The 23,385-nt window shown below is 50.0% G+C and overlaps 1 protein-coding gene across 2 annotated transcripts in view; it reads right to left on the bottom strand.

The window, feature by feature from the left end:
• Positions 1 to 23,015, bottom strand: part of CORO1C (coronin 1C) — a 55,201-nt gene extending 32,186 nt beyond the window's left edge. Inside the window, exon 1 of one of the 2 annotated variants that reach the window (XM_068412479.1) lies at positions 22,859 to 23,015. The gene's annotated coding sequence lies outside the window, so the exon portion shown is untranslated. Of the gene's footprint in view, positions 1 to 15,763; positions 15,862 to 22,858 lie in introns of those variants that run through there. The other variant, XM_068412480.1, reaches the window with a different exon arrangement.
• Between the last annotated feature and the right edge of the window lie 370 nt (positions 23,016 to 23,385).

Below are 23,385 nucleotides of genomic sequence, written 5' to 3' on the forward strand. Positions count from 1 at the left end.
GCTTATCTCAAATATCAGATACTGGGAGGTCTGCCACCCATCTAAGGGAAGAGAAACACTTTATCCTATGGGGAAATTCTCTTTTATTTCCCTCTTTTTCACCATTTGATGGAAAGGGTGATTTTTTTTGTTTTCTGTAAACGACTTTTAAAAATTGCAAAGACTCAGATGGATCCAAAAATATCCTTATTTGTTCCAAAGGGATTTGTTCGAGCACACCTCCGCTGCCCGCTCCCCGCCTACGGCTCCCCATCCCCAGCAGAAGCCCTCACCCACACATGGTGAGCAGCCTCCCAGCCCTCATTTCCATCGCAGAGGGAGGGATCCTCGCCGCTGGACCACAGCCAAGGAGAAGGGAGGGGGAAATGTGGAGGCTGCAGTGGGGAAGGGCCGTGCCTTGGATCTTCCAGCACACCGCAGAAAGCAAGCAGGTGAAAAACAAAGCACCAAAGCCATCTTCTCATCTTCTCCCTACCCCAGCCTCTTGGTAAAACGTAAAGAGCATTGAAGCATCCTCATTTGTTTCTCAGGACTGCACTTGGCCACCATAGGCTCACAGAATCACAGAATCATTCAGGTTGGAAGAGCCCTCTGGGATCATCAAGTCCAACCATTGCCCTGACACCACCATGGCAACTAGACCAGGCCACTAAGTGCCATGTCCAGGCTTTTCTTAAACCCCTCCAGAGATGGTGACTCCACCACCTCCCTGGGCAGCCCCTTGCAATGGCTAATGACCCTTGCTGAGAAGAAATGCTTCCTGATGTCCAACCTGAACCTCCCCTGGCAAAGCTATCTCCACAGGGCCATGGGCAGCCGTGGGTGCAGACAGGAGCTCCCAGGTTGGCCACCTGCAGCATCATCAGGTTAGACACCAGCATCTGAGATGATCCGAGACCTGGGCCTGTGCAAACGGCATGAAGTTCAACAAGGCCAAGTGCAAGGTCCTGCACGTGGGTCAGGGCAATCCCAAGCACAAATCCAGGCTGGGTGGAGAATGGGTTGAGAGCAGCCCTGAGGAGAAGGACTTGGGGGTGATAGTTGATGAGAAGTTCACCATGAGCCGGCAACGTGAGCTTGCAGCCCAGAAAGCCAACGGTGTCCTGGGCTGCATCCCCAGCAGCGTGGCCAGCAGGGCGAGGGAGGGGATTCTGCCCCTCTGCTCCGCTCTCGGGAGACCCCCCCTGCAGTGCTGCGTCCAGCTCTGGGGGCACCAACAGAAGAAGGACATGGAGCTGTTGGAGCGAGTCCAGAGGAGGCCACGGAGATGCTCAGAGGGTTGGAGCCCCTCTGCTCTGGAGACAGGCTGAGAGAGCTGGGGCTGTTCAGCCTGGAGAAGAGAAGGCTCCGGGGAGACCTTCTAGCACCTTCCAGCACCTGAAGGGGCTACAGGAAAGTGGGAGAGGGGCTTTTTACAAGGGCCTGGAGTGACAGGACGAGGGGGAACGGTTTTAAACTGAAAGAGGGGAGATTGAGATGAGATATTAGGAAGAAGTTCTTTGCTGTGAGGGTGGTGAGACCCTGGCCCAGGTTGCCCAGAGAAGCTGTGGCTGCCCCCTCCCTGGCAGTGTTCAAGGCCAGGTCAGATGGGGCTGGGAGCAACCTGGGCTGGTGGAAGGTGTCCCTTCCAACCCAAACCAGTCTGTGATTCTGTGATTCCCCACAAGGAAAGGCTGATTCAGGCTGTCACTGACCTGGGACCCTTGGGAAGCGACTTTGGAAATACCCGAGTGGGCACGAAAACGCAGCCGTGGCTAGTGGGGCCGCGCGAGGGATTTACTCTTAGGAAGCGGACTTGGAGCAGGAGCTTTAGAAAAGGAAGTTAATTAGATCATTGTCTGTGCTGTCAAATCTGAGCTAGGGAGCTGGAACGATCTCCATACACTTGCTAGACAGGAAATATATTTTTTTTTTTGTAAAGCGCAAATTTGGAGGATTTAAAACCTCACGACTGGGAGCTGAAAGGAGTTTAAATTTTGCCAGAGTTACAGCCCTCAGCAAAATCAAAACAGAAGCGTTCGACACCCTGCAAAGACCGCTACAATAGAAGTGCTGACAGATCTACGACCACGCTGATCTCCTGGATCCCGCTCCGTGACACACGGCATCTTACACGTCCTGCTGGGGGCACGGGAAAGAGCCTTCAAAACTCTTTTTTCCCCCCACCAAAATGTCAAGTGACTTCCAGCTGAATTTCACCATTTAACCTGGTCTCCCACCGCCCAGCTCAGCCGCTGGCCTTTGTGTCAGCGTGTCAAAGGACCTTACCCAGGCAGGATGCCGTCAGCCATCCCCGCACAGTGCTACTCTTCATTCCCCTTCTTTCTGATCTCCCATCATGATGTGTCACAAGAGTTACCACGGGTTTGCCCATTTTCCTGTTTATAAAGGATTTATCTGTCTCAAGAATCCAACAGACGTATTTCTGTGGCTTCGGAGGGTTTTTCAGCCTGCTTATGCAAGAGGAAACGCATCCTGCTCGGGAACGCTCGCAGGAAAACCCCCCGCTAGTGGCAAAATCCTGCTGGGCCCATGTGACTGTGATCCCTTCTGGAGAGGGAGACGTTCAGAATAAAAGGCTGGTTTAAGTCACAGGCAGCCGGAGGCTGCTGTTAAAGGGGGGTGAGGAGAGAGAGATCCACTAGATGGGGAGAATGGCACTTATAAAAGGGGGCGACCAAGCTGGTGAAGGGTCTGGAGGGTCTGACCTCCGAGGAACGGCTGAGGGAGCTGGGGGTGTTTAGCCTGGAGAAGAGGAGGCTCAGAGGTGACCTTAGTGCAGTCTACAACTACCTGGAGGGAGGTTGTAGTGAAGTGGGAGTCAGCCTCTTCTCCCAGGCAACCAGCGCTAGGACAAGAGGACACAGCCTCAAGCTTGGCCAGGGGTCAGGTTGGACATTAGGAAGCATTTCTTCTCAGCAAGGGTCATTAGACATTGGAAGGGGCTGCCCAGGGAGGTGGTGGAGTCCCCATCTCTGGAGGGGTTTAAGAAAAGCCTGGACATGGCACTTAGTGCCCTGGTCTAGTTGCCATGGTGGTGTCAGGGCAATGGTTGGACTCGATGAGCCCAGAGGGCTCTTCCAACCTCATTGATTCTGTGATTAATACCAGGGGGCACCTGCCTCATCTGTTATGGGTCAGACAAGGTGCTGGGGCCAGCAGGGCGAGGGGACAATCCCACCAGTGAAACTGCAACCCGGGACAGCCCACAGCACGGGTGTCAGATGCAGGGTAGTATTTCTGGAGTACCAACACATTGACTGGGCAGCCCGAGGTCTTTCTGAACACCTTGGCTGAGATGCTTGGGCCTCATCTGCAAAAGCAACGAGCGCTCAGAGCTGAAACCTTTCAAAAAAAAACCTAATAGGAAGTATGTTATAATCCTAAGCCAATAATCAGGCCATGGATGTTTCAACCTGAGGCCTAAGTGCCCCCGGCGTGGAGAAAACACCCTCCCTCATAGCAGGGCTGAGCCACATCTGCCAAGCAGTTGGCCATCATGGAGACAAGCACCAGAGAAAAGCCCACAAGGAACCCAGTAATTCACTCTTTGGAGCACTTTGAACATCATCTGGTACATAAGGTACAGAGCCCACGTGGAACGGGGGATGTGAGCATTCAGAGGTTTCAAACCCATGAAGAGACCAGCATCCCATCGCACCTCCTGCTCCACATGGGCAAGGAGGACTCCGTCCCACTGCTGGGTGCCCAGCAGAGCAAGGGGCCGGCGGTGCGGGGACCGAGCTAACCGCCGTACCCCACCGCACGCGAAAAAGGGAACAAAGATTACCCAGGTTATTTCCTAATCGCTCACTTCTGGCGTTTCTTAACTTCACTTGGTTGTGCAACCTCCGTGGGTTCTCTGCAACCCCTGCACGGCACATTGCACACAAGCACACACACACACATGTGTGCCCGTGGACACACACTGCCCTGTGCTTAGTGTAGGTGCACAAATATTACAGAATCAATCAATCAGAATCCCAGAATCAACCAGGTTGGAAGAGCCCTCTGGGATCATTGAGTCCAACCGTCGCCCTGACACCACCATGGCAACTAGACCAGGGCACTAAGTGCCATGTCCAGGCTTTTCTTAAACCCCTCCAGAGATGGTGACTCCACCACCTCCCTGGGCAGCCCCTTCCAATGGCTAATGACCCTGGCTGAGAAGAAATGCTTCCTGATGTCCAACCTGAACACATCAATACTTCACAGCCTTACCATATGACACAGGACAGCCTCTTACAGATGTCTCAGAAGACTCACTCATCTAGAAGCAAAGTCTGCCAGATCGTTTTAAGGACAGCATTTCTGAGCACACCTTTGGCAGAGGAAGGAAAGTGAGACACATCCGTGGGGGAAGCAAGGCATGTGCTGCCAGCTCCACCAGTTGAGCCGTGCAGACAGCAAGGACAATGAAGACCACCCGTTCCTTGAAACCAAACGAGCACGGGCTGACGAGCCCCAAAGGAGCCAGCCAGCCACCACGGGAGACCAAGGCGAGCGCGTGTCCTACAGCGAGTTCAGGGCCACGACTGGTGTTAGACCCCAAGAGCAGTGAATTGCCACCGTTGTCACAGTGGAGATCCAGTATGCCACCAGCAAGGCTGGAGGAGGACTTCATCTCCCTCTCTGAGTATCCAGGGAATCAATGAACTCAGTCTCGTGATGCTCAGCCTTGCAATATTTGGGCAAGGGAGTGGGGGGGGGAATCACATGGCCAAAAATATTTCAGCTCACCCTACAACTTCACATGAAACCTCTGGCAGAAAAAAGGAACAGCCACGAATACCTTGATGCAGCCCTCTACTTTTAAACCCAATGCTATTCCCTCCAGACCATTCCAAATCAATCCATATTAAGTCCATTGCTGACAGAACTTTTGTTTTCAGATGTTCAGAGTTACTTAAGCCAAGGGTGAACACTACTACAGATGGTCACAATCCCACAATACATCATATTTGTGCACAGATTATTTTCAGTCTTGGGTTACTTTAGTCTAGGTTGAGCAAGACCCTGCCATCTGATTTCACTTCATTTTAAAGACAAAAAGCTGGAATATGAACTTAATACTGAAATTTCCAGCTGTTATACCACTGGTGAGATTCTATTTTGGGATGGGAACCTAAACCACAAACTACCAGGGAATTCGATTATATCTCAACTGGGGAGCCCAGCACATTCGAAAACGTAACACAACCCAAACTTAAAATAAGCTGAAATTGCTGTTCTGGCCTGAGCGCAAGGTGTTGGTTCTAACCTGTGAAATACTTGATACAGAGCTGCACCCTGAAACAATCCTACTAAGACCATTATAATACGAAGAACTCGAAGTCAGAAGTGCTGATAATGCTTAAATCTTCCAGGCATCATCAAGAACCACGTGTTAATTCCCAAGTGTTTACCCCGTGCAGGCTTGTCTCGAGTGCTCCTCTCCCATGCTCTGGCTGACGCTCCTTTCACGTGCACATAGGGATGCAATGGATATTTTCACTTAAAAGATCTCCAGTCTACAGCTGGAGTCTAGTTATTGCAGTCTACAACTACCTGAAGGGAGGTTGTAGTGAAGTGGGAGTCGGCCTCTTCTCCCAGGCAACCAGCGATAGGACAAGAGGACACAGCCTCAAGCTTGGCCAGGGGAGGTTCAGTTTGGACATCAGGAAGCATTTCTTCTCAGCAAGGGTCATTAGCCATTGGAAGGGGCTGCCCAGGGAGGTGGTGGAGTCACCATCTCTGGAGGGGTTTAAGAAAAGCCTGGCCATGGCACTTAGTGCCCTGGTCTAGTTGCCATGGTGGTGTCAGGGCAATGGTTGGACTCGATGATCCCGGAGGGCTCTTCCAACCTCATTGATTCTGGGATTCTGTATGCAATTCATCCTCTTGGGGGAATCCTACTACTCATATAATTTTGTAGCTTGTGTCTTTCTGGTCTAACATTACATCATTTACCACAATTTACAGTGACAAAAGGACACCACAGTTGAAAGTCATTACCCCGAACAGAGGCTCATTTAATCTGCGTCACCTACCATAGAGCTAGAGCGACGAATGCACACAAAAATCATGACACAAAATAATTTATCAAGAGGCCGTAATGGGAAGGGGAACCAGCAAAGAGAAACACCGCAGCAGTTACACAAACCCTGGATCTGAAATGGTGATGAAGCTGAGGAGCAAGAACGGGTGCCAGAGCAACAGCCTCCAAACCATCCTCCGCTTTGGGGTTTACATCTTTTATAGTATCTCCTGTCAGCTGACACTAAAGCCACCGTGTATTTGGGGATATTTGGATGACAGCAATTTAACACACGCTGGGCAAAAAAGGTTAGTAAAAATAAAGAGAAGACAGAGGGGAGAGCAAAGCAGAAGAAACAAAAGCATTGAAACCCAGGACAAAACCTCATAGAGGCAAGTAACGTACAGGATATGTGGGGAAAATAGGACTGGGGCACCTGTGGGTTGAGCATCCCAGATGCCTGAGTGCATCTCTGCATTTCAGCTTCCACCACAGACAGAGTTATAGAGTTGGTGGGCACCAAACAAGCTTTACTGGGTAAGGAAAGGGAAAACCTTGCACTGGAGTAGACAGGCTCCCACCTCACGACACTGTTGTTCCAACAGCTGACCACAGAAGGCTGTAGCCTTTCACATGCTCCCCTCCAAGAGCCTTCGTTCTCCTCCACTTTCTCCACTGGAATAAACACCAGAGATGCTTCCTCACACACTGTGTCCTCATCCACTGCCAAGAGACGCAGCAATCTACTTCCAGAGCTGCACAACAGCCCCTGTGAACTTCAGCCAGAGACATTACACCAGCGTGATGGAAGATGCTACTTACACCCCCGGGGACTGACCGCATCACCCCCACAGTAACAGCAGCACATGCCACAGAGGGGAAAGCCACGGGGCTCCAGACCACGCTTTGACCCCGAGGAGAACATGAGACGGAGAGCGCAACCCCCCGCGCAGAGCTGCAAGGCAGCGAGGCTGTCACCCCAGCCAAGCGCCGGGATTCCAGTTCAGAGAAGTATGCAGATAAAATGCTTTCTCCATCGAGCTGACCTACTTCTCTTATCAGCGCAACAGAGCTCACAGGGAAGGTCCGATCTGCTCAGAGCTGCTACCCCAATTTGCTGAATTCTTCTGCCCTCTTGAAGGTTACAAGCAAGCTTCTTCCAGACCATGTTCCTGAGACACATCGCAAGCTTTTTTTTTTAAAAAAAAAAACTGATTTTGGGCAAAAGATCAGAACCAGCTAAGGATGGTGGTTACAAATGGAGGAAGAGCTCTTCCCTACCACATCTTCATTAATTTCTCACCAAATCACCACCAGGTCCCACCTTTCCCAACTAACCAGCTATGGCACAAGCAGTTCTGCTGTTAGCACTCCGTCACGTTGGGAAAAAAACAACTATATTTTCTCCTACAACTTGAAGCAACTCACTGGGAACAACTAGACCTGAAACTCAGCTCCTGGTACACGATGCAGTCTGTCCTCTTCAGTGATGAACTCAGGCTAGAAGCCAAGCAGAAAGCAGCACCCACGTGCTGGGAGCCTAAAGCACAAAGACAATAACACCTGCAGGATTTCTCATTGTGCAGAAGTGAAGAAGAGGTGCAGCCGTGAAGGTAATTTGATTAACACAGTATTTTCTAAGGTAAGCACATCTCCTGTTAAACTCCAGTGCCTTTAAGACATTATTGGAAACATGACACTGCTGCTCCTTGCTTGGATCATTCCTTAAAAAAAAAATGACAAGAAGATTTATGAAAAGGAGAGATCTCCAAAGGACTTCATAAACTGTTTTCTGTTCTTCCTCCATTGCAGCATGCCTTGGTATCCACAGGAAGAAATTATACATGTTACAGATGTTTCAAGGAGATAAACGGTCTCATAGATAAAAGGTTGATGATCTTTAAGGTCCCTTCCAAGCCAAACCATTCTATGATCGCAGGTCCCAGTTCTTCAAGAGCACGGCAGCACTACAGCCCGAGAGCCACCACCAGGAAACCAAGATCTGCAGAAAGCCCTCCGCTACAAACATACAGTTAGCTGGGACGCAAATTCCTCTCAACTTAGAAATAAAGCAGAAAAACAACAGATCAGCACAACGGAGGCTCACCAAAAGCCCAGCCAAGTGTGAGTCAGACTGACCAAGCGAGGCTGCGGCGTTCTCCAGATGGCCCTGCCTGACCGCAGAGGCTGCGCTGGGCTGCTCGATGCAGCACAGCACCCCGACCTGCCGGGAGCCTGCCGAGAAGACAGCACTGCCCTGGGAAATCAATTGATCAATCAACCAGGTTGGAAGAGCCCTCTGGGCTCATCGAGTCCAACCATTGCCCTGACACCACCATGGCAACTAGACCAGGGCACTAAGTGCCATGGCCAGGCTTTTCTTAAACCCCTCCAGAGATGGTGACTCCACCACCTCCCTGGGCAGCCCCTTCCAATGGCTAATGACCCTTGCTGAGAAGAAATGCTTCCTAAAGTCCAACTGAACCTCCCCTGGCGAAGCTGGTGAAGATGTCACCAGGGAGGAGCAGGATGGCTGAGCGTAACTGCAGTGCCTCTGGGACCACTGCTGTCGTGGTGTCCAAAGTTTGCTTCCAGCCCTGTAATGGCAAACGGGATGGGCCAGAGACCTGGAGAACGTCACGGTTAGACTGGAGCTACAGCACAGACCTGTGTGGTCCCTCACGCTGCAATTTTGAATGGAGCCACTCTACTCCAGAAGGTAGTAACGGGCTTGGTTAGACCCCAAGAAACACCTTCATCCAAACGCTGGCTAAATCGGAACTCAATTTAGCAACTTCCACTTCTCAAGCTACTCACCGGCACCCATCCAACAGGTGAGGCACTCACGTTGAACTGCTTTCAATGTTCTCAAAATAAAACCAACAACGGTTAATTGTCAAAGACAAGACTATACCCTCAGCGCAGAGGAACGCAGAAGGTTCAGGCTGGACAACGCAAACGCGTTGCAGATTTTAATGCTGTACAAATAAGCTGCAAAATGAATCTCGATTCTCACAGTTGGAACTGGAGTGTGTTTCTCCAGATTTCCATCTGCTGTCCTGCCAGCTCCTCTGGCCAAGCAGCCTATAATTCAAAGAGTACCATTGTCATTCTGTCCCGTTTCCGTAACGTGCAATTTGAAGTCAGGGCTGGGGGAAGGAGGAAGGGAGTGGAGGAGGTTAAAACTCAGATCCAGATAGCTCAATCTGCTAACGTGATTTTAAATCCCGATCTTGTGGTACCAATTACAGCCCCTCAAACATCTGTTTCAGCAAAGGGTTCCAAGTTCAAACACATTTCCTCTGTCCTACAGATGTTCTTCATCACTGATCCGTTTCAGGCTACGGCTGCTGTCCTGGGTTGCTGTCAGAGGGCAGCAGCCTGGGCGAGCTGGTGCCAAACCACGAACGCAACGCGGAGCACCTTTCTCACCTCTGTAATCAGGCAAGAAAAAAAACAATTGACTTGGGAAAGCATATTTAGCAGCTTTAATAAACATTCCTGCTACACCATGAAGAAAGATTGCAGGTGCAAGAAGGAAAAACACCTTCCTATGCCCACAGGCTCCCTGTGCCAAGGACAAGGGGTGTAGCTGGTGTCCCTGATACCCCCAGCACCTCTCTGCCTACCTGACAGCTGATTTCTTGGGGAAGAGACCTGTAGCTGGCTGCTCTCCGCTGGGGAACTTGTTTTCAGTACGAGGCATGAAGAATTACAGCCTGCCTCCGATGACCTTTAAGCTTTACTTACCTGTCGGCCTGACAGCCACGCTACTGCACGTGCAGCCCACACTTCCAGCCCTTTGAGAGCCCCCGTGGCATTTACAGCAGCGCTGGAGGAGACCAGCCAAGACAACAGGCAGTATTACGCCGAGATAAGCCCCAGCTGGTTTTTATGTGAGCTTTCATAGTGCTTAAGAATTCCCCCAGTAGACCAGAAGATCAATGTGGCAAGCGCTCCGTATAAAGAACAAAAAGATAACCTTTACCCCCACGGAAACATCAGGGAGCACGGCGAAGAGTATAGAGATAACACGTGTGCATCCAAAGCAGGGGGAAACGGGAGGCCAAACCAGGGTAGCTCACCTTTAAACCACAGCACCTCAAGACACCACACAGAACTCCAACAAATTGCTGCAGAAAGATGCTGGAAGGCACGACGACGCTCAGCGAGAAGTGTTTTGTGCCTACACTTCACGCCGTGCTAAAGCAGAAGTATTTATTGCTGAAGTACGTCTGGCAACTCATGTTTGTCGAAGCTGGCTCAGGATTTTTCCCTGCCTTGCAAACTGATCTCAGCAGATCCAAAAATGAAAATAAACCTTAAAAATAAAAAAATCACTGAGAACTCAAAAAAATTTAATCCACCTCCTGTTCCGAGCAAGACAGCTTTGTGCCTATTTACTCCAACCTCCAAGACACAGTATAATTAATGCAAATGCTGCCGTAAGAAATTAGCAGTTGAAAAGCTAAGTGTAAGAATGGCCACTTATCCACACACACATCACCACGCGTGCTGGTGCAAACGTATGAACTGCCTGTAAAACAAGCACTCAGTGCCATGGTCTAGTTGCCATGGTGGTGTCAGGGCCATGGTTGGACTCGATGATCCCAGAGGGCTCTCCCAACCTGAGTGATTCTGTGAAATCCATCAGTGTTCAAGATTCCAGCGTGAACGAACACACCGTGAAGTTTTTAAGTATTTAAACAAAGCAATTTCAAGAGGTAACACCAGCACTGAGCTGAGTCCTCCACCACTGAGCCTTTGCTGATGACCATCTTCCATAACAAGTGATCATCTGCCCAGCACTGCCAGTTTGCCCGGCTCCCGAGGGCCAGAGTGCTTACTACAGCTTGAATTTGTTATCGCCTGCTAATCCCCAGTGGTGCTAATTACACCCATTATCAGTTTGTCTAATTGTGCCTGATGCATGTCCAATATCCAAACCTCCAGCGCCGTAGGATGTCAGGTCCCTATCGGATTTGCACGGGAACAGGATGCTTCAAAATGGGATGTTTCAGTGTATCGGGTTTATACATTTATGTGAGATAAACAATGGATTTTCAAGCACTCCAGAACACCGTCTCTATGGCAACTATATGCAGAACTAGGGGGAGGGAGGGGAAGTTCCCACATTTCTAAATATTCTGACCAGCGGGATTTGAAGTCTGTTTTCCAGGGACTACTTACACCAGGAACTGCAGGTGAAATGTATTGCCTGGGTTCATATATGGATGCAAACAAGGTGTAGTTTTAGGCACGCCATCCCCATCTCATTTTATGAAATCTGCTCAGGCGTATTCGATACGACTGCAGAAGTGGTTGCCTTAATATCTGGCTAAGAAGAATTGTACATACATTATCTATATGCTTGTACATACATCTACGTACATGGATCACATACAAAGATGCCACGGCTGGCCACGATCTGGAGAGCCACAGGGAAACCGTGACCCTCCCTAAAGGGAACACTCAGCCCCAAGCGCAGCTCAGCAACGCTCCAGATGAAAGCTGCGAGCTCGCCTCGGCGCGCCTGACCGCATCAGGCTGAACCTTAATCACTTTAAGTCAGATCCCATCGCCGTTTTAACTTTATTTCCATTGCTTTTTCAAATTAAATTATTAAAAGGGAAAACAAGAAAAACCTAATTATGATGGATTAAGAGGCCCAGCTCAATGTCAGAGTCACTATAACCGATCCAACCACATCCAGCTTCTCCCACTGAGAGCCAGACCTCCAAAGAGTCATTACACGCTCAGAGCAAAAAGCATATTGTACGTCATTTATTGTTATCTTCGACAAATTTGGGATAAGGCAAAGCAAAGAACGTTGAAGAAGCAAAGCAATGAAGTTGAAGAAATGCCGTCGTCCTTTCTCCAACGCAGGTGATGCTACCTTGGTATCTAACTCATTAACAAAGAAGGCATGGTCTAGTTGACAGGGTGGTGTAGGGGCAGCGGTTGGACTCGATGATCCCTGAGGTCTCTTCCAACCTGGTTGATTCTGTGATTCTGTGTGTGAAGCAACTCATTAACAACACAAGGAGGAAAATGATCAAAGAGCCCATGGTTTACTTTGTCACCTCTAAACCGAGGAGACCTCTTCTCTCGCTGGGCTCCACGAGAGCACCAGCAGGCTGGCAGCCTTCGAAAGAACAACCAGGTTTTTCCCCTGAGGAGGCAGCAGCAGATACCATTTTCATTATTTCTCTGTCAAGTTCCTGACCTACAGAGCAGGAATTTAAAGCTTTTATGGCATTCCATCACAAAAGCCTCTTCCATTTCAGGAGCACTTTGTGACTTGTTATGAAGACGGCTGCTGGAGAGAGATTACATCTGTCTCACTGGCATGAAGAACTGCATGGGAGAGGTGTAGAGGACAATTATCTCTTTGCCCAACAGTCACCTTCTGCTTTATCGCTACATCATTACCTCCACATCCAGCCATTAATTCTCCTCAGATCTGTAGCCACCGCACAAACCCGTACAGCCACATACACAGCTAATGGTTGGCAATACAATAATGGCTGGTGTATTCCATGAGGAACCTCTCCAGACAGTTTGCTCCTCTGAGGAGCATCAGTGACTCCTCCAGCGCAAAGCCAGACCTGCCGGTGGGACCTCTTGGGCTCATGACTGCTACGCCAAGAAGCTGAGTAATTCTAGTGTCACCTCTGGTATTTTATGTGCCTATACTATCATCTAAAAACACATATAAACATGTACTGAATGATTATAACCTCAAAAAGAAACAAATAATCCATTTTTATTAAAATTACATGATGAAAAATAGAACGAATCAATCGTATTAGCAAATAGAAAGGGCCCAGTAAGCGATTCCCAACTATACTGGTATATTCAACACATCTGGAAGAATCAGCCTTCACTGCTCGCTTTCCTGAGTCCCTTCAGCCAACCTAAACCTTTCTGCCTTAGTTTCGACGTGGCGCTCACCCCAGCAATGCCACCACCACCTGCATCTGTGCACATCGTGACCAAAAAAATACCAGTTCACGTCCCGTCAGCCTAAAGCCATCGACAATGTGACTTCTCACGTGTGGCTACATGACCAGGGTGACTGCAAACAGTTTCTAATCAGATGAATTTCAGAGGGAACAACCAGAATACAAGCAGACCCAAAATATTAGGTGGGGGAGACTACAGGGACAGAGCTCGGAGAGAACACAGGCGCTTAATTCTTGTTCATATGCCCTGTAAACGCTTAAACTGGGGCACTTCAACTCCTCAGTGAGTTTCTGTTCCAACACATCCTTAGAGAAGGACTGAGATTATCACAAAAGCCTCAGTAAAACAAAATCAAAACAAACAAAGCCATAGTTTAAAAGTCGAGCGAAAATGTGCCTGTGAGTTTGCCTAAAAGGACATTCCTCGCCCTGGGAGTGGTGCGCTGATGACCTCACCCAGCTGCAGACTCAGGCCAGGAAGTGTTTTGCTCATGTCTTTAAAATAGGAAGCTGGCATCCAAGTCCTATTCCTCGGAATCGATAATCATATTAAAACAAATAACATAAATTCTCTTACGATCGAAACGCAACGCTGTGCTGTAATGAGCCTTTTTATGAAGCCATCATTGAAGCCTAATATTAAGCCTGAAGATGATGCATGGAACGGTTACTGAGGGCAGATCTCTCAGCGTCCTTTGCTGCATCACTCAGGAAAGCTGATATTTTACCCTTCTGTGCATTCCTTCTCATTGCCATTAAACTGAATCTCTGCCTTTCACTTGGAGTGAATCCCAGAAGTGACAGATGCAATAAGCATGAAGATTTAACTTGAAAAAATCCAATGATGTTTGAAAAGGCAGCTCACTGGAAGACAGGGTAATGCCAACAGAGAACATAAAGAGAGACACACAAATGCTGATTAAAGCAATCTGTATAAAAGGCTACAAGTGACCACAGAGAAATTACTATTATGAAGCGCTGTGTTAAAACAAACACAGAGCAAACGCTCCCTGACATGCACCCGAGTGTGTCAGGTCTTACCACGGCTACTGAAAATACTAAAAAGATATACACCCAAAACAAACACGCGTTGACTTTATCACAGCAGTATTTGATCTGCTACTTTTGTGTACACAGTCTTTAGCAAACACGAATATTAGCTGCAATAAAACGTCTCGGTGAGTGCACAGCCATCTGGTTTTCCCCTTGAGCAGAAAAGATGATTCAATGCTTGTTATTCAAGGGAAAATCGAATATAGCCTGCCCTGCCTCACGCACACGATACCCGCTGTTTTCTGTAGCCATCACACGTTCAGCACACACCAACACGCTTCTAACAGGACGGGCTGTGCCAGTTCACACCATTTTCCCACACTTCCAGCAGGCACAGAGCTCTCCTGCATGTGCTTAGTGAGGCACACGAAGAGAGTGGCAGGCAATTTGGAGACAGCCTGGCCTAAAATTAAACCAGAACCGGTCTCAGCAAACTGAAAACCCAGCCACAGCCTAGTACACTCAAAAGGCCACTCTTTCATTTTGCTAACATCCTTGGTCTCGCTCGTGCTAATCCACATCTGCATGAATAGGCTGAATAGACGTGCTCAAACAAACACGTACAGGACTGAAACTACAGCTAGGAAAAAAAACCCGCGACACTAATGCATATCACTTCTCTTCAACAATAAAACTGCATCAATCAGTTTTACTTTTGTTTCCAGGCAGCTTTCAGTCCCCTTTTTCTTTTTTTTTTTTTTTCAGACCTGTCTCCTGCGCAGTCACAGCATCACATTGTCTAGACCGGGGTACCACAGCAGAACGGGTGTGCAGTCGCGTGTCGGGCGCCTTTCCGGGCGCCGTGAGCGGAGAAGCAGCTAATTTCACACAGCACATAAGTACTAACCTTTAAATTCTGGCCTTTGACATATCGCTATTACAACAACGTGGCTTTCTGCACAGAAAAACAACGCCCAGGAACGTGTCATACAAGCCAGGGCTTTACACATCCTCCGAACAGGCTCGGAAGGGCCATTAATAACGGCGTGACACGTACCTGGTCAAGAGGAGTGTAAAGAGGAAAAAAAAACCAACACAAAACTAAACCCTCCAGTCATCTTTTGTCCTCTGCAACGTTACAGGGTGGCAGAAGGGATGCGGGGCCCCGGGGGCGACACGCACACGCCGGTGCCACCGAGCTGCTGCATCGCCATGAAAAAAAAAAGGGGGGGGGAAGGAAAAAAAAAAAGGGAAAAAAACCTGACGAACAAAAGAAACCCCCGACCCCTCCCCGCAGGAGGCGGCCGGCGCTGGCAGCGGGCATCAGGTGTGCGGCGCGCAGGGGCTGCCCGGGAGAGCGCGGCCCCGCCCGGGCCATGCCCCGCCGGCAACCTGCGGGCCCCGGCCGGCTGCCGGCACCCGCGGCGACCCCGAGCCGCTCCGCTACCTAATAAGGAGGAGAGCGGGGGAGAAGCCCCGGGCTGAGCGCGGCTGCCCAACCTCCGGCGCGGGGAGGGCGCTTCCCCCCGCAGGCCCGGGCGCTGACAGCGGCCGCCGCCTCAGGAAGGGCTCGGCGGCAACACCCGGCCCCGCGCGGGAACAGCCCGCCCGGCCGGACGCCCGCCCGCCCTGCCCTGCCCTGCCCTGCCCGGGGCCCGCCGCCCTCCCGCGGGCACCGCCACCGCCTCCCCGCTGCGGGCCGCCCGCCGCCCTCCCGCCCCGCCAGCCGCCCCCCGCCGCGCCTCAGGCCGCCGTCCCGCCGCCGCCGCCGCCCAGCTCCCCTCCGCACCGCGATCCCGAGCCGCCTCCCCGCGTCCGCTCCTCAGCCCGGCGGAGCCGTCCCCGCCGCTGCTGCCGCCGCCGCCGCCGCCCGACTGACCGCCGCGGGGCGGGGGCGGGCAGCGCCGGGGCGGGGACCCGCCTCCCTCTGGCCTCGCCCCCCCCGCCGCGGGCCACGCCCCCCCATTACCGGCACCGCCCGGAGCCGCGCGCTCCCGTCCCGCCTCGCTCGGCGGAGGGCGGGGCGCGGCGCGGTGAGTGGCGGCCCGCCCAGCCAATGGCGGCACGGCGTGTCTTCCCGCTCCCCGCGGCCGCCCCGCAGCGCCCGGGGGGGGCCGAGACCCTCCGTGAGGGGCCGGGCCCGCGCCCCAGCCCCCCGCCCCGGCCCTTCTCCCCTTCACGGACGCGGCAGCCCGGTTCCCCCCGGGCGCTTACCCCCTTGCCGGGTCGGTGCCCCCCGCTGCTCCCCAGCCTGCCTCCGGCCGCTCCCCTCCCGGGCCCAGCTGGGGCTCCCTGCTGGGACGGCCCTCAGCCTCTGCTCTAGCTCCCCGGGCTGCGAGCAAAGGTGGGGGTGTACCGGCAAAGGGACAGGGAAGGGTTGGGGCACTACAGCCACAAAACCTAAAATTGCGAGCGCTGATGCGATGGGTGAGGCACAACCCCGTGGATGTGGCTCCTCGTGAGCCCTCGGCCGAGCAGGGCGCAGCCACAGCCCGCTGTCCCCAAGAGCAACGCTGGAGAGAACCAACAGTCCCGCAAGAAAAACAACCGTGTCGCCTGGTTTTGTCATGCTGACTTGCTGGGGCCTGTGGAAAACGTCACGGCCAGCAAGACGGTGACAAAAGGTAGAGCTTAAACCCCTGCTAAAAATCACACTTTAACAAGAAGCACAAGCCGGTAGCTTGAAACCAAAGATTCTCCCCATTGCAATAAAAGTAAAGCCACTTTTAGGGGCTTATGTGGTTGTAAAGACGGTTTTATCATCTCCGCCGTTCAATGAAAGAGGCTAACGGTTATTAATATGGTACATGGTAAACAGTACGAAGGTGAGTACCTTTGTAGCAAACACCTCGAGGCACGCAGGGTAATGCCACTCTCAAAGGCTGCCTGTTTCTGTTCCTCCAGGGAACTTGCAGAGCGGATGAACGATGCTAGATCAGTGCCCACGTTGCACAGCGTTTACCATACATGGCCAAAACCAAAAGCTAGCCTAGCTTCCTTATAAGTTTTGGCCAATATTTGCAAGTTCATTTGCATGTGGTTAGGTGCTTAAGGGGCCTAATTTTTCAGGGGTGCGACACACCCGTAACTCTCGTTATAATCTTCCGAATTTGGAGAAATATATGTGTCGTGATGAGCTGGGCTGAGCTGAGAACCCTCCTCTTCCCCCCACGGAACTGCGACAGAGCTGTGAACTACCCTGTTAAGTGACAGCTGGGTGTTAAAACATGCCACAAGCCTCGCACAGACACATTTGTCATGGTCTTGCTGGTCTGTCTGATTGCAGCTGATGGAAACATCAGATGCCACAGTAGCTACAAATTAAACAAACCTATTATCCAACATTTGTTAAACTTCGACAGTAGTTTAACCACTGACTCAATATGCAGGACAGCCTCTCTTACGTGCTGAGCAACACCTTGATAAAAAAATTATACACCCAAAGATTAGAGTTGCAAGCCTGCATCCCTGCCACGCACTGCCCGCGGCACCAATTACCGTGCAATTAATACCTTCCTCCTGAAAGCCAGCCCAGCACACTTACTCTCCACCTCCTCTCTCAAACAAACTCTTCAAAGCTAAAAAAGAAGAAAACAAAAGCCGTTTGACAGCCTCGGAGCAGACTTGCAGGTAATCTGTAGTTTAGTGGGTTTAGGTTGTGATTCATATTTTCCACGTAGGTACGTGACTTGCTGAAGGTCACACAATGAGTCAGTGACAGAGCTGAGTGTCCTGACTGCCAGTCCCACCGCCATTAATTTATTAGGAGTCTCCAACCTGTGCATGTGGCTTAAACCTTTGTGAAAACTATTCATACAAGCATATAAAATGGTACTTAAAAATATACGTATGTATAGCTCCTTCTAGCTCAGAACAGTGGGCAAGCTTGAAATGATATTTTCATCGTGTACCAGGCGATGCTTTACCCTGGACTGAAAAACAACAGCACAAGCAGCAGTACCCAGCAGCTCGGAAGAGAAACCAAGGAAGACTTTTGGCATCCATCTAAAAAGAGAGTGAGGCACAGAGGAGACAAAGTGAGATTTGTCCTGAGAAATCTGGTTGGAAGAGTCGCTAAGGATGGACTCAGATGGAAACGGTACCTGTTGGGTTTTCACTAACACTTCCTTAGACGTTTGGATGGAAATGCTCCAAGGATCACTCAGATCCTGACCTGGATTAATGAGCCATTTAGATCGCAACAGCTCACCAGACAAGGTGATGAAGGCATGACATGAATTTCAGGCTGAAGTCTTCAACAGCAGAAGGAACAGCTAAGGTTTTACACGCGCTCTTTGGTTCCACTGTAAACAGTAATCTTCATCACTTCAGCTCAATAAAATCATAGCCAGAGTGATGTAAGCCTAACAACTTGTCAAAATATGTCACAAATTCTAATTTTTGTAAAGGAAAATATCCTATTACCAGATTCTTGCAGCTACAAGGCACCACACAACAAATTTTGTCCTTCTATTTTATCAGCACCAACATGCATGATTATTAAAATTTGCAGACAAGATTCAGAATTTACTCAAAAATACATTTCACTGCTTTTATCCATCCCACACTTTTTTACCTTCTGCTACATCGATGCACGATTGCTGCAGTCTATCTTGCAGCCTTTATACGGAAACAGCACCCTGTCTCCAGACTCCACCTCTGAAACTTATGTCAGCAGCTAAATTTAGCTCGCTCGCAAATATGCATCGGTTCCATCACTGCAATAAATCACGCTGGTTTGTTCCTCTGATGATCCTGACATGCCTTATAAGTAACACATTCGTGTTATGCCCCACAGCCTCCCTTGCCAGCGCGCTGTTATTAGTTAGAAAAGGTAAAGTAAGATATAAATACCTGAGGCATCTCTAGAATAAATTTTGTTGGCTTCCTGCTGCTATTATGCAACTCGGCTTGGAGTCTCTGAGCAATCTCAGATGGACGGCAAACCCCGTCATTCAGAACCAGCAAAGTCACTTGAGGGATGAATTTGCCTCAAACATTTCAATTTGCTTAAATCCTCATTGCTAAATATATTCTGAATGAAGGGAAACGGCTTACGGAGGGTTTAGGGAGATCAGCAATTTAAAGTCCTGTTATTTTGCAGCTTAACTTCTAAGTTATGCAAAATATGCCAGACGTGACAGTTTCAGGCCCCAGGTCTGCAGACATTCAAGCTATACAACTTTTCAAGGACATTTGTGTCCACTATCTATTTATTTCTTGAAGCCTTTTGATTTGTTATTATATTTAAACAACTTTACAGGAAGCACTAGGTTCTCCCACCTGAAAGCTGCATATTTTTATATTTCTGCTGTGGCTCTTGTGATTTAGCTACTCAAGGCCAGGTCCAGCAGCGTTGAGAGGAGCTGCTCCCATTGAAATCGGTGATGTGATCCTACATTTCACTTAACATTACCTGAACTTAGTGCTTTTTTTTTTTGTGCGGGGAAATCTGAACCGATTGCAATGAAAAACACCAAACCAAGCCATTTTCTGTGCATGGAATAACATTAGATTTACCCTTTCTGCCCTCTTTTTCCATGTCTGTTGGGTGCATAACGAACAGCAAGGGTAGCGTTATCAAACTGCTTACAAGCCTGGTTTTTAAGGGACATTTCAATGATCATCAGAGGTTGAGCCAAGACAAAATTGTACCAACAGCTGCCACGTAACAGCTCTTGATGATTCCTAATCAATTCTGTCTCTTGGACGGGGTTATGTGTTCTGCCCCGGGAAGTGTTGCCCTGTGCTGATCTGTTCCCCAGATCCAGCAAAGTGCTTGTCTGGAGAGAGAGAGGGAGAGCGAAATCCCTTATTCAATCCTTGGCCAGAAAGGGGAGCTGTGGAATTATGGAATGAAGATAAGGAGAGCAACATGTTCAATCTGATTTTTAAAATAACAGCCAGGAAGGGAGAAGCATGTGGACAGGGAGGAAGGAGGAACACGTGAATTAAAGCAGAGGGTTAGGAGTCAGCAGCCCTTCGTTTTGTGTCCCACCTTTCTGCGTGACATCTAACAAGTCCCTGCGCTACTTCCAGACCTGGTAAATGGGGGTCAGACCCCCAAGCCCCCTCCCCAAGGGGTAATGGAAATCCTGACACGGCTTGTGTGCTGCTCGGCGTGGGTGGAAGGTGCTGGAGACTGACAATGATAAGTGAACAGTAGGTCAGGATGGCTATTAATAATTTATGCTGATGGTATTAATGATTTAAAATACATTTCATAAAGCACATTTATTACTACATACACACACTCTCATGCATGTTATATGCAGTAATACAGATGTCATACACATCCCTACCAACTCGACTGGAGGAAAGGCATAGAAATACGTGCTGGCCACATTTTTTACAGCAAAAGGAAATCTCTAAATTAATTTCAAGCTGGTCTATTTCCTCATGCATTTTTCTTCTCCATCATTGTACAGGATTGTGAAATATTTTTTTCTTTTTTCCCATTTTTGCAGTAAAGAGGAGGTGGTCCCAATACCTAATTAAAATGTTGGACACCAAATAAAAATGAAGCAATTAGTTGCAACAGATGGGATTTCTCTTTGTTGCTATCTCTGCTACACCAGCTGATTAACTAAGAAGAGAGAGACAAGAAAGCAGAACACAAAAACAAATGAAAAAAAGCAAGCTGTATTTTATTTACAACGTGAATATCCTGGGATTGACACTTCCTATGAGTCTGAATAGCAGGAAAAAAATCAGCCAGGCACCACGGACTGAGCAGGGGCTTGGAGCAGTGAGCAGTAACGTGAGGCTGGGTGCTGGGAGTCCTGCAGCACGCCGTGTTACGCTTATCACAGAGCCTAGTCTTGTCCTCATTATTCAACCAGTTCTGAATCCTTTTGCCATCTTGTTCTGTTTCTCTCCCTGCTGTCTAGGATCAAGTTGGACCAAAGGTGCTGGAAAAATCAGAGGTATAAGAAAGGAATGATATAATGGTAAATATAAGCGAGGTGTTCGTGTTAGGCAGTATGAGATTTGGGAAGATGTTCAGAAACAGATTAAAAAACAGACTATGTCACAGATATAGGGAAATGAGAAGCTATTCCTACTCCTCTATTGCAACATTTTCACAGTTCAGCACTGAAATAGGTTGTCTTGACCCTCCCTCACTATTTCTTCTGAAGAACAAGTAGGTAAACATGTCAGGAGTGATTTAGCTGGAGCCAGTATTGCCTTAAGGATGGAGCATGATTTCGTGTAGTCCCTTCTAACCCCCTTCCTCTCTAAGATCACCTACTGCATCCACCTGCTCCTCCCGTTCCCCGCAAAGGCTGCATGCCTCACTGCTGATAACATCCCTCCATCTGATGGGCTGATGAAAACACGCCGTATCAACGGTACCAGTTAATCAGACAGATCTCCCACTCGAGGAGGAGCGGGGAGGCTGCGCAGATCCAGACACCCTGACAACGCCGGCACCGGCGCCGCTTCACGTACAGAGCCTCAGTCTGGCAGATGGCAGATAGTTTGCAGTGACAAATATTTCACAGCCCTATTTCTTTTCATCATGAGAATGATAATGTGTCTTCAAGACGCTTCCCGAGAGGATAGGATCTATTTTTCATTGCTGTAGGCTTTTTGTTATCACTGACACACACACAAATTCTGTGGCAATGTTCATATTCTGACTTGGTTTCATGACTTCTGTGACTGACAGCACAATGTACCAAGCACCGTGGGATAATCACACCAATTTTTTAAGTAAACACGCTATTCAGTTCAAAGCTAGCATAGGTTTCCTGTGCCTTAATGCATTTATTTTCCCTTATAAGGAATTCCACAATCACAGATTGTCAATAAACAGAAGATGTAAATTAACCAGCAAGGGTCTGATAAGTCCTTGCACGATCCAAACTCTCAAACTCTCATTTCTAACCTCTCCCTGTCTCTGCAGAACTGCTGTTTTACCAGTAACATTTCATCAAAGTTCATTCATCCACAGTTTTTCAGTGAAAGGGTTTCCAGGTTGATGTCCTTCTCCTGAAAGCCTTATTCAGCTAAGTCACGGTGCAGGGGGAAAAAGAACTGAAGGGAAATAACGCCTCCTTTTCATGCTATAACTAAAATAAAATTATATTGGCTCATCCAATGCCTGGAGAGACAGAGGCAGATAATCCCACACGACAGTGGGAGAAAGGATCATATGGGCGCTCTGCACTGTATCTAGTCATGAAAAGCAGCGTAGGAGCATGGGATGTTATATACAGGAGAGCCTTAAAAAGCAAATCCCTTTCTCATGAAACAGTTTCACTGCAAGAAGTACTTTTACCAGGCTGCTACTAGCCTTGAACCAACGCCTGATTGTCATCCTGCCTCGTTAACACCAGAGATCCCTAAACGTGCCCCGAGCGCATCCCATCTGTTGCTCGGCTGTGACAAGGCAGGGATTTGCTGAAAAGCCTCACAACCGCCGTGTGCCCACCTCCCCTTGGCACCCAGCCCTCGGCTGCAGCGTGCTCTGGGTCCTCCCTGGATCTGGCACCACGAGGCAGAGTGGGGTCTGCCAGTCCACCCATGGCACAGCGGGCTCTGCCAACCCATCCATGGGGTCTGCCAGCCCACCCGTGGCACAGCGGGCTCTGCCAACCTGTCCATGGGGTCTGCCAGCCCACCCGTGGCACAGCAGGGTCTGCCAACCCGTCCATGGCACAGTGGGCTCTGCCAGCCTTCCCGTGGCACAGCGGGGTCTGCCAGCCTTCCCGTGGCACAGCGGGCTCTGCCAGCCCACCCATGGCACAGCGGGGTCTGCCAACCCGTCCATGGCACAGTGGGCTCTGCCAGCCTTCCCGTGGCACAGCGGGGTCTGCCAACCCGTCCATGGCACAGCGGGCTCTGCCAGCCCACCCGTGGCACAGCCATCACACCTCACCTTTTCTGGCAGCGCTGGGCGGTGCCGTGGCCGCCTTCCCCTCTGCCGGTTTGGGCTTCTCGAAAGTTTTCTTTGCGTCGGCAACTTTAAGCACTTTCTCATCCTCCTCACTCTTCCTCCCCTTCCGCTCGGGCTCCTCCGAGCCCCCTCCTCCTGCGGTCCTGCCCCCCGGTAGCTGCTCCGCGCCCGCCGCTGCCCACTGCTCCTGGGCAGGCTTCGCTGCGGGGCTGCGGGGCTCCAGCAGTGCCTCCGTCATGGCCACGGTCTTGCTCATGCTCAGGGCCAGGCTCTCTTTGCTGTGGGACCTGACAGGAGGGGCCGGGGGTTTTTTTTTCGGGCTGTATGAATCGAGCATCCACGCATCTGCTTCACCCCCGAGCTGGTCCCTGCTCTCAAGGAGCTGGCTGCTGCTCTGCCTCGAAAGCTTTGCAGTGTCTTTAGCCACCGAGGCATAATTTGCGACCGCAGAGCCCATTCTCTCGAGGCTCTTTGCTACCTGCTTGTCTGGCTCAGGCTTCCTGGCCGGC

This window comes from Nyctibius grandis, chromosome 14, assembly GCF_013368605.1.
Source record: "Nyctibius grandis isolate bNycGra1 chromosome 14, bNycGra1.pri, whole genome shotgun sequence".
Lineage (NCBI taxonomy): Eukaryota > Metazoa > Chordata > Aves > Nyctibiiformes > Nyctibiidae > Nyctibius > Nyctibius grandis.